This window comes from Bidens hawaiensis, unplaced genomic scaffold, assembly GCF_021521415.1.
Source record: "Bidens hawaiensis isolate Kalapana, Puna unplaced genomic scaffold, B.hawaiensis_p1.1 tig00009447_1, whole genome shotgun sequence".
NCBI lineage: Eukaryota > Viridiplantae > Streptophyta > Magnoliopsida > Asterales > Asteraceae > Bidens > Bidens hawaiensis.
In genome coordinates this window covers 748861-758749 of record NW_027491701.1, presented here as the reverse complement: position 1 = coordinate 758749, position 9889 = coordinate 748861, and the positions used below count along the sequence as shown (strand labels likewise).

General features: G+C 37.8%; 1 pseudogene; it reads left to right on the top strand.

The window, feature by feature from the left end:
• Positions 1-4982: 4982 nt before the first annotated feature.
• Positions 4983-6792, top strand: LOC143532472 (UDP-glycosyltransferase 88B1 pseudogene; annotated as a pseudogene).
• Positions 6793-9889: the final 3097 nt, after the last annotated feature.

Here is a 9889-nt window from a genome sequence, read left to right as displayed (position 1 = left end):
AGCAAACCATAATGAGATGTGCCCTGAAGATAACGAATAATCCTTTTTACAGCAGACCACTGATTTTCTGTAGGCGAGTGCATAAATTGACAAACTTTGTTCACTGCAAAGGTGATGTCAGGCCTAGATAGAGTAAGATACTGCAGGGCTCCAACAAGCTTACGATATTTGACTGGATCAACAAATAAAGGGCTATCACCAAGGGCTAGATTGGATGTAGGTGGCACTGGTGAGTGAACAAGTTTAGAGTTTGAGAGACCTGCTTTGTGAATAATATCCAAGATGTATTTCTTTTGGGACAAGAGTAAGTCACGACCTTGATGGACAACTTCAACCCCTAAAAAATAGGATAGATTACCCATGTCTTGAATGGCAAAAGTAAGACTAAGCTGGTGGATTATGTGATCAATAAGCTGAGGATTGTTGCCCGTAACAATGATATCATCAACATACACCAACATGTAAATAAGATTACCTTTTAAAGAGTAGATAAATAATGAAGGGTCAGTTTTTGATCCCTTTAAACCGAGAGTTAGCAAAGCTCATGATAAACGATGAAACCAAGCACGAGGAGCTTGCTTGAGACCATAAAAATACTTGTGAAGAAGACAAGGGTGATTCGGTTTATGGGAGTCGACAAATCCAGGCGGCTGTCGTAGGTAAACTGTTTCCTTCAAATCACCATGCAAAAAGGCATTCTGAACATCAAACTGACGAAGTGGCCAGTTGCGTGTAACGGCAAGTGAAAGAATCACACGAACCATGGTTGATTTAACCGCCGAACTAAAAGTTTCATGGTAGTCTATTCCCAGTTGTTGGTTGAAACCTTTTGCCACTAAGCGGGCTTTGTAACGTTTAATTGTTCCTTTTTCATCACGTTTCAACCTGTACACCCACTTACAATCAACAACATTAGCGTTAGGAACATGTGGTACCAGTGTCCATGTACCATTTCTCATGAGAGCCGATAATTCCTCTGTCATGGCATTACGCCATTGAGGACTTTTGTTGGCAACAGCAAAGGTAGCTGGTTCAGTTTCAAATGAGTGAGAAGTGGTATGAAAAGCAAATTGATTGGACTTAACTGTTTGTTTTGGGTTTTGACAAAGATTTGCGGGTCTGGTACGAGGAGGAGGTTGTGTCGGTTGTTGTTTTGGCCGACGACAATAGGTTTGAAGTGGCGGTGGACTAGTAGAAGGTGGAGTGGGTGTTAGAGTGCTGTCCAAAATAGGACTGGTTGGTAGAGAAGGGGCGGTGTGTTGTGGTGATTTGGGGCTGGGTGGTGGGGTGGGATTTGTTTGAGTGTGGGAGTCAGGTGCGGGATTGGTTTATGAAGGATTAGTGGTACAAGTTGGGATATGATAAGAGGAGAAGTATGGATCAGGTTCAGAGATAGGAGAGGTAAGAGATGAGGTGGGGTTAGGTTTAAGAAATGGAAAATGTTGTTCATGGAAGCGAACATGACGAACAATATAGGTTCGTTCAGAATTGGGATCAAAGCACCTGTAGCCATAATGAGCAGGACTATACCCTAAAAATATGCAAGGTATAGAGCGGAAATCCATTTATATGCTTATTGTAAGAACGGATATGGGGAAAGCACTGACAGCCAAAAACCCGTAAGAAAGAGAAATCAAGTTTTCGATTAAAGAGATGTTCAAAAGGTGAAACAATGGTTGTTGTTCGAGATGGCATTCTATTGATGAGATATACGGCTGTTTCGAATGCAAAGTGCCAAAATTTTGATGGAACTCCTGATTGGGCCATGAGAGTGAGACCAGTTTCAACAACATGTCGGTGACGTCTCTCAACAATGCCATTTTGTTCGCTTGTATGAGGGCATGAGAGACGATGTAATATGCCAAGAGTGGAGAAAAAAAGGAGATAAGTTGCGAAATTCTCCTCCCCAATCAGTCTGAACGGATTTGAGTTTCGTTTGGAACTATCGTTCGGCCATGACATGGAATTGTTTAAAAGTTGCAAAGACATCAGATTTTTGTTTTAAAGGAAACAACCACATGTATCTAGAGTATTGGTCAACACAAAGTAAAAAAATAACGATGCCCATCAACTGGAATATTAGGAGCAGGTCCCAAACATCACAAAACACTAAATCCAAAACATGAGTGCTTTTATAATATGAAGATGATAAATGAAGTTTGGATGATTTCCCAAGTTGACAAGAGTTACAAAAAAGAAACATAATTCTTATTAAAAATAAGAAGTAAATAATGTGAAAGCATAAAATGTAAAAGCTGAGGGTGAGGATGTCCAAGTCTTTGATGCCAAATTGTTAGAGAAGCACGAATTGTGGAGAAAGCAACCTTGGAGATGGAATTAAGTTGAGGCAGTTGAAAGGAGTAAAGCCCATCCTTACTTGGACCCGTGAGGAGGGTATTGAGGGTAAACTTGTCCTTCACACAAAAAAAAGGTAGAGTGAAACTCAAAGAATACATTGTTATCATGACAAAATTTTTGTACTGAAAGAAGTTTTCGTTTGATTTGTGGAACATGAAGAATATCATTAATAGAAAGAGTTTTGTGGTTAGAGTGAAAATTTGTGGAACCGATATGAAGAATAGGTAAACCTGTACCACTGCCAACATGAAGTGTATCCTCACCATAATAAGGCTCAGAGTTGTCAAGGCTGTTGAGATCTGGCGCAAAATGACTATTAGCACCCGTGTCCAGCAGCCATGAAGTTGATGTTTGTGAGCGATAGTCTGCATAATTAGTTTGCGATGGTTGTCTAGGTGGGCAAATAGTTGAGGGATCGCGGTTAGGACATTCTTATGGAGTATGTCCAATGCCACACCTGTTACAAGTACCATGGACTGTGTTTTGGTTAGAAGCCCAAGCAAATTGATTTCTATTGCATGTGTTGTTTCCAGAATTGCGGTTATTGTAGTTTCCATGACCACGTCGACTTGAGAAACCACGGTTGCGGTTGTTTGATCCACGATTAGCATAATTAGCTTGATTAACTTGAAGACCCATTTGTGACATCAGCTGCTACAGTGATTGCAACGTTTCAGAGGGAATCTGTAGAGCATAGGTGGGAGCAGGTGCACGACTACTGTTGGTGGCCATGAAGACCTGAGCAGGGGCAGCAGGAACATCTGCCTTTTTTATCATAAAATCATGATCAGAGAGTAGTCCATGAAGCTTTATGAAGGCGGTAGGAAACTGCCTGGTTAACAAGCTTTATGAAGAGAGTAATCCATGAAGCTTTAGATGACTAAAAACACAAGATCTTTTTCTTTAAATGGTTCACCAATATTGGCCAAGGAATCTGCATATTCCCTGGGCTCTTGAAAGATAGGCAGCACATGTCTCATCGGGCCTCATCTCTATCTTTAACAACTGAGTTTTGAGAGTAAACTCACGTGAAGAGATGTTCGGGGGCATAAGCACGTTCTAAAGCAAGCCATAAATCATGAGAAGTATCACCTTGTACCTGGTAGAAGGAGGCTTCTGATATTGTAGAAAGTAGTAGCATGCGAACATGTGTAGCATTAGAAACCCAAAGAGAGTGATAAGGGTTTGGTTGTGAAGTTAACGTTGTTGTTTGTTTGTCGGAAGACAAAGATGCAATAGTCGGTGAGGGGCAAGGAATGGCGCCATCGATATAGCCAAACAAACTGTTGGTGACAAGGAATGGTTTAATCATTGTTTTCCAATAGTAAGGCTAAGTTTAAAACCAAATTTGTGAGAGTTGTGACTTGTTTTCATCTCTGTAGTGAAGACAGAAAGTCACGCCATGGTTGGATTGATTGAACAACCGGAATAAAAAAGTAAAGAAGGAGAGAAAAAAAACTGATCGGAAAAAAAATGGTGACAGTAGGTTACGATGCTGGCTGTGATACCATAATAATATTTGTGTAATTGTGGTAAAATTGTATTACTATCGATCAAGGAATTACAATGTAAATAGAGTACACAATTACACTTAGAACCATAGAATATAAACTATTCTAATTCTAGTCTAATAGTGAGTGACCGTGTAGAGGATCATCGGGAACAAAAGCAATGTCGAGAAGCACGCCGCCAGGATCAATAGGAAGGTAAGCTCTCTCCCATTCAGAAAGTAGTGTGCCAGCTTTTGCAACAAGTGAAAACGCGGTAACAGTAGCTGCGGTGGTTTCAGCAATGAAGTCACGACGGTTGAGCGCAGAGGAGGCTTTGATGGTAGTGTTTAAGCTTCGACCAGGTTGTTGGAAGTTGCCAATAGGTTGAACAACGAATTCAGAAGATGGTTTGAAGAATCAACTAGCAATTTGGCACCCATCGTTTTTGTTTTTCTTTTTGTTTTTGTTATTGTAACAAGCTTTCACTTGTTTTGGCTTCTTATCCAGAATCTGGAACTTACTTTCCTGGGTGAGTACGTGGATAAACAAGTGTTTCATTTTATATTTTTATTACTTTTCTATTGTATATGTTTAGCATTAGTAGAACCTTCCAGCAACCCATCAAGATTATGCTTGTCAATCATTCACCTAAAAGTCACTGCTTTTCGCCCATTTACATGAAATATGTCATGTAATTCAACCCATTTAAACGGATAAAATTACACATGTCATGTTTGGATTGTATAGTTTTAATTGCACCTCAATTAGGTTGATGTGAATTCAACACAAACAAATTTCAACCTCACATGATTCTTTTAAAAAACTATCAGCCACTCTTTATTACCAAAAACTCTTATAACATAATAATCATATTTTGTTATAACTTTGGTGCAGATTATAAATGCTTTTTTCTTCTTAACAGTAAGTTGTTATACTGCAAACAAAAATAAATAAACACTTTTAAACCAGTGTGTTTGGTTAGGGTATGATGAAAAACTAAACTCACCACCACTTATTTGCAAGTCTTGGTTTGTAATAAAAAAAATACATATATTCAGTCAGCAAAGACATATTAAAGTCTTGGTTTTGTCTAAAAAAACAACGTTAATTTCCTTCTTATTTATAATGGGCTGAGATAATTGTTCAAAATAAAACGGTGCTCTACATTATATTCAATGATTGGACCTCACACTGTTGTAAATCATTTTTTAGACCGGTCTTAATAGACGTTTTTGTAGTAGTGAAGGAAAGTAGGACTTAGTGATAGCTAGCTAGGAAAAGTGTGATTTAATTTGACAATAAATTCAATACTCAAAAGCATGTGTATTGAAAAGTTATGAACAAACGAATAAATCCAAGTAAACACTCGGTAACCTTTCAAATCATGTGTCCCCATGCATGAATATATTTGACCATTTGAGCTATATATTCAGCCCTTCCCTTACACCCACACTCACATGACTTACACAACAATGGTAAGCATAGTCTTGTATCCAGCACCAGCCATGGGCCACCTCATTTCCATGGTGGAGTTCGGAAAATTCATCCTTAAACACCACCCTTCATACTCCATCACCGTCCTTACCCTCACCAATTCTTTCAGCACCGGCTCCATCGTTTCGTACATCTGTCACATCTCCGCCACTATCCCTGCCATCACTTTCCACCACCTTCCCGATATCCCGCTTGACTTGGAGCTTTATCCTTCTTCAGAAGCCATAATCTTTGATCTAATAGACCGCAGCATCCACAACGTCCGCAATTCTCTCAAGTTCATTTCTCCCGCGGTCCTAATTATCGATTTGTTTTGCACATCCGCCATGGCTGTGGCTGCGGACTTCAATATCCCGGTTTACTACTTCATTACTTCGGGTGCATGTTGCCTTTCGCAGATGCTTTACTTCCAGACTCTTGATCGGGATTATCCGGTAAGTTTTAAAGATATGAACGGGCTCGTATATTCACCTGGATTGCCACCTATACCATCATCAGACATGCCCAACTGTTGTCTTGATAGAAACTCCACGGATTATTCCGACTTCCTTACACTCTCAAATTACTTGCCAAAAGCAGCTGGGATTATCGTAAACACGTTTGATTCATTGGAACCAAAACCGATTCAAGCTATTCGTGACGGGTTGTGTATCCAAGGTCATCCTACGCCGCCACTTTATTGCATTGGGCCGATGCTCTCAGATGTCGATAATGGTGATGGCTCGCATGAGTGCTTGACTTGGCTACATTCGCAACCGAGCGAGAGTGTTGTTTACTTGTCTTTCGGGAGTGAGGGTTTGTTTTCAAGTGATCAGTTGAAGGAGATTGCGAAGGGGCTAGAGATGAGTGGACATAGGTTTTTGTGGGTGATACGAAGCCCGCCAACGACCAAGAAAGGTGATACTTTTATGCCACCGATGATGCCGGATTTGGATTCCTTGTTGCCAGATGGGTTCATGGAGCGTACCAAGGATAGGGGCCTTGTGGTGAAGGGATGGGCACCACAAGTGAAAGTGTTGAGTCATGGGTCTGTCGGTGGGTTTGTGACGCACTGTGGGTGGAACTCAGTGTTGGAAGGCACACGTGCGGGTGTGCCCATGTTGGCATGGCCGTTGTATGCTGAACAAAGATTGAACAAGATTATGATGGTGGAGGAAATGAGAGTGGCTCTACCAATGGAGGAATGGGAGCGCGGGAAAGTGGCAGCAGCAGAGGTTGAGAAGCGTGTTAGGCAGTTGATGGAATCGGAGGAAGGGAGGATTGTTAGGGAGGTGGTGAAGGCGAGGAAGGAAGACGCATCAATGGCTATCAATGGGTCTTCTCGTGTAGCACTTGCGATGCTCTGCGAGTCATGGATGCAATAATGTACTAGCAACAATAAACACATATAAAATGTTACCTTAAACAAATAACGTACCTGGTAAATAGTATACTCATAAAAGTAGATTTGGAGATAAAATGTAACCAATGTATTATTATGAGCTACTATATATATATAAATGTATCAAAAGACTTGTTCCGGTATATAATATGCCAAATGGATTCGTAGTTTCATACTACAAAATTATGGAGTATTGGAATTGGAGTATGGCATCCTCCTGTGCCAAATTCTAAACCAAACAAACAAAAAAAAAGGAAAAAGAAAAAACAACTAAAAGCCAAAATGGCCAAAATAATTACTATTTATATATATAGACTCGGGCGTTGCGACGGAACTATTAAACCGAACCAAGAATCAGAAATCAAAACATTAAAGAACATTATTCAAGCAGGTTTGAATGTGTCGAGCCCGTCGTATCTACCAACTTCTAAATTTCTACATAACAATACTTCTGCATTTTTCATGTTTTACAACAATGACTTTTGACATATCCCTACTTGAATAAAAAGGAATGTGTATCTTTCACCTTCCGGCTAGTTCAACTAATTAGCACTTTGTAATACAAATTTGCTTGGTTTGTCAAGCTGAGGAAACAAAGCAAACATGTGATGGTGTTTATCGACATGTAATGCTACCTTCCCAAACACCTCAACTATTTCCCGGCATGGTTTCCCAACTCAAATGACTCAATTACCCGAAGCCCAACGTCACACACTGCCGATCACCTCAAAATATGCACATAATATAAAACCAAGCAAGGAGGAGAAAAAGAAAGGCGAGACGTAGAGTGGTGGAAAGTAGGGGAGGAGATCGCATTGATTAACTTGTCCGAATACTCTATTCAAGACAATTTTTTTTCTTTTATAATCGTATTTTATATATATATATATATATATATATATATATATATATATATATACCTTCTACCTATATAATAAACTAATAGGATTTCCACAAAATTCTCAACATACTTTTCACCAAAGCTCACCCTTTGTCCACGTGTAATTAGTATAATAATCTTCTGTTTAAGTAACTTTTATTTTAATTTAATTTGTATAATAATTTAATTAGTATAATAATAATCATGTATCACACACTGTTACTCTCTCTCTCTCTTCATCCTCAATTGCTCCGTTACAATACTCTTCAACATAACTATTTCACATCGCCGTCGGCTCTTTAACCATGCATTCGTCATCAATAAATTAGGTATTAATAGATCATCATCGAGGTATCATTGTCAACAATCTAATTAAAAGAATTTTCATGTGATGCCTAACTTTGGTGTACAGATTTAGTTTCACGCAATCAACAATATCGATCATCGTCGAGATATCATTGTCAACAATCTTCCATCTTCTTATACATTTAAACCGTTAATCAAAACTAAAAGAGGTATTTTAGCCTCTTTTGATTAACTGGATTTTATCGTGGCGGTATTTTTGTTCTTAAATAATTGTGTATTTACATCGATTTTGTTTAGCATTGCCTGAATACACGGCGTCAAAAAGGTAATTTCAAGTTTGATTTTACATTTTTTGATTTATTGTTGATTTATTTGATACGAGATTTGTTAAAATTTTGTTAATATTATTTTTTTTAAATTTAATTGGAGTTTTTGAAAGCTTTTGTTAATAATACCTCTTCTGTTTTGGGTATGAAGATGGCAATTTGAATCTTCTATGATAATGCCCCCTATTGCTTTGTTTTATCATGGTCCTGTTGGGATGTGTTCAAATAGGTTTTTTTATGTGCTAACATTACATCAAAGTCCATTTCAGATGAGAGTTTGACTTTGGAATTCAAAATTTTATCAAGATGTATTGAATTCTAGATCCGATTGGTAAACAAAAGGTTAGGTCATAATTTTGAATTTGTAAGTGTGTGGAGATTTTGAAAGTTATGAAGTTTAAGGTTTTAATTGATTGTATGAGGCTGCTATGTGTATTATTTTGAATTTGTTTTTGTCAACATTTATACAATTTCTGTTGTTATGACATTAAATTTACTAGCATAGATAATGAATATCACGAATAGTGATTGTTTAGCGAAGATTATTTCAATATTATGGCAAGGGCAAATGACCAATTATTTATGTTTTTGACATAAACATTTTTATTTCTTGATTTAAAATTGTCAACATTATTCATCCTTAACTTTTTTAAATTCCATTACGGCAGTGATGATGCTTTGTAGTTTATACTTTATAATGCAGTGGAGGGGAAGAAGGATGATCGAGAAATTGAAAGCATCACACACTTTGGTTACGAATTCTAACAAGGTATGTTATACATCATGTGTAAAATGAACCTTTTTTAAAACGACCCTTTCGAACCCAACTCGACATGAGCCGGAAGAATTTTGGTCAGACCTATTTGGTCCCCAACCTTTTTTGCATTGAGTATTGATTAGTAAGAAAATTTATATTCATTTTCAATAGGGTTCTATTCTCTCTAAATTATGCTCATATTTTTGTATTAATATTCTTTGTTTCTAATGCCGGAAAGGAAAATGAGTGTTGTTTTGTTTACTTCTTGATGTTTTTATTTCCGAAAAGAAAAATAACTTACTTTGCATAATGTGTAAAATGAGTTCTTTAAGAAAAAAATTCTTGATTTGTGATTATATAATATTTGTGGCCATATAAATCTTGGTATGTAAAGCAAATCAGATCCTTGGTTTTCAATTTGTTGGTCCCGTTTTTTGTTTCTTTGAAAGTTATAGTAACATTTTCTCTTTTCGTATATTACAAATAATACACATATAAGAAAGCTGTTTTAGAAAGGGAAAATGAAGCACTCAGGTAGTCAAGTATATAGAGGCCCAATTTTCACTTTGAAATCGCAAGTTTTTTTCCAGCTTTCCCTTTGAAATGGTAAGTTTTTCCTCTGGATTAAAGCATGCTTTCTCAATTTAGTTGGTCTTTAAATATGTAATGGAAACAGCCACTTAACACACCATAACAGATTAACTGTAGCTTTAAATTGGTCTTTATATGGAGAGTAGGCATGTAAACCTGAACCCGTGGGACGGATCTTCTATCGAACTATCCAAATAGCCCCTTCTTTTGCAACCAACAAACATGTGATGGTGTTTATCGACATGTAATGCCACCTTCCCAAAGACCTCAACTGTTTCCCGGTATGGTTTCCCAACTCAAATGATT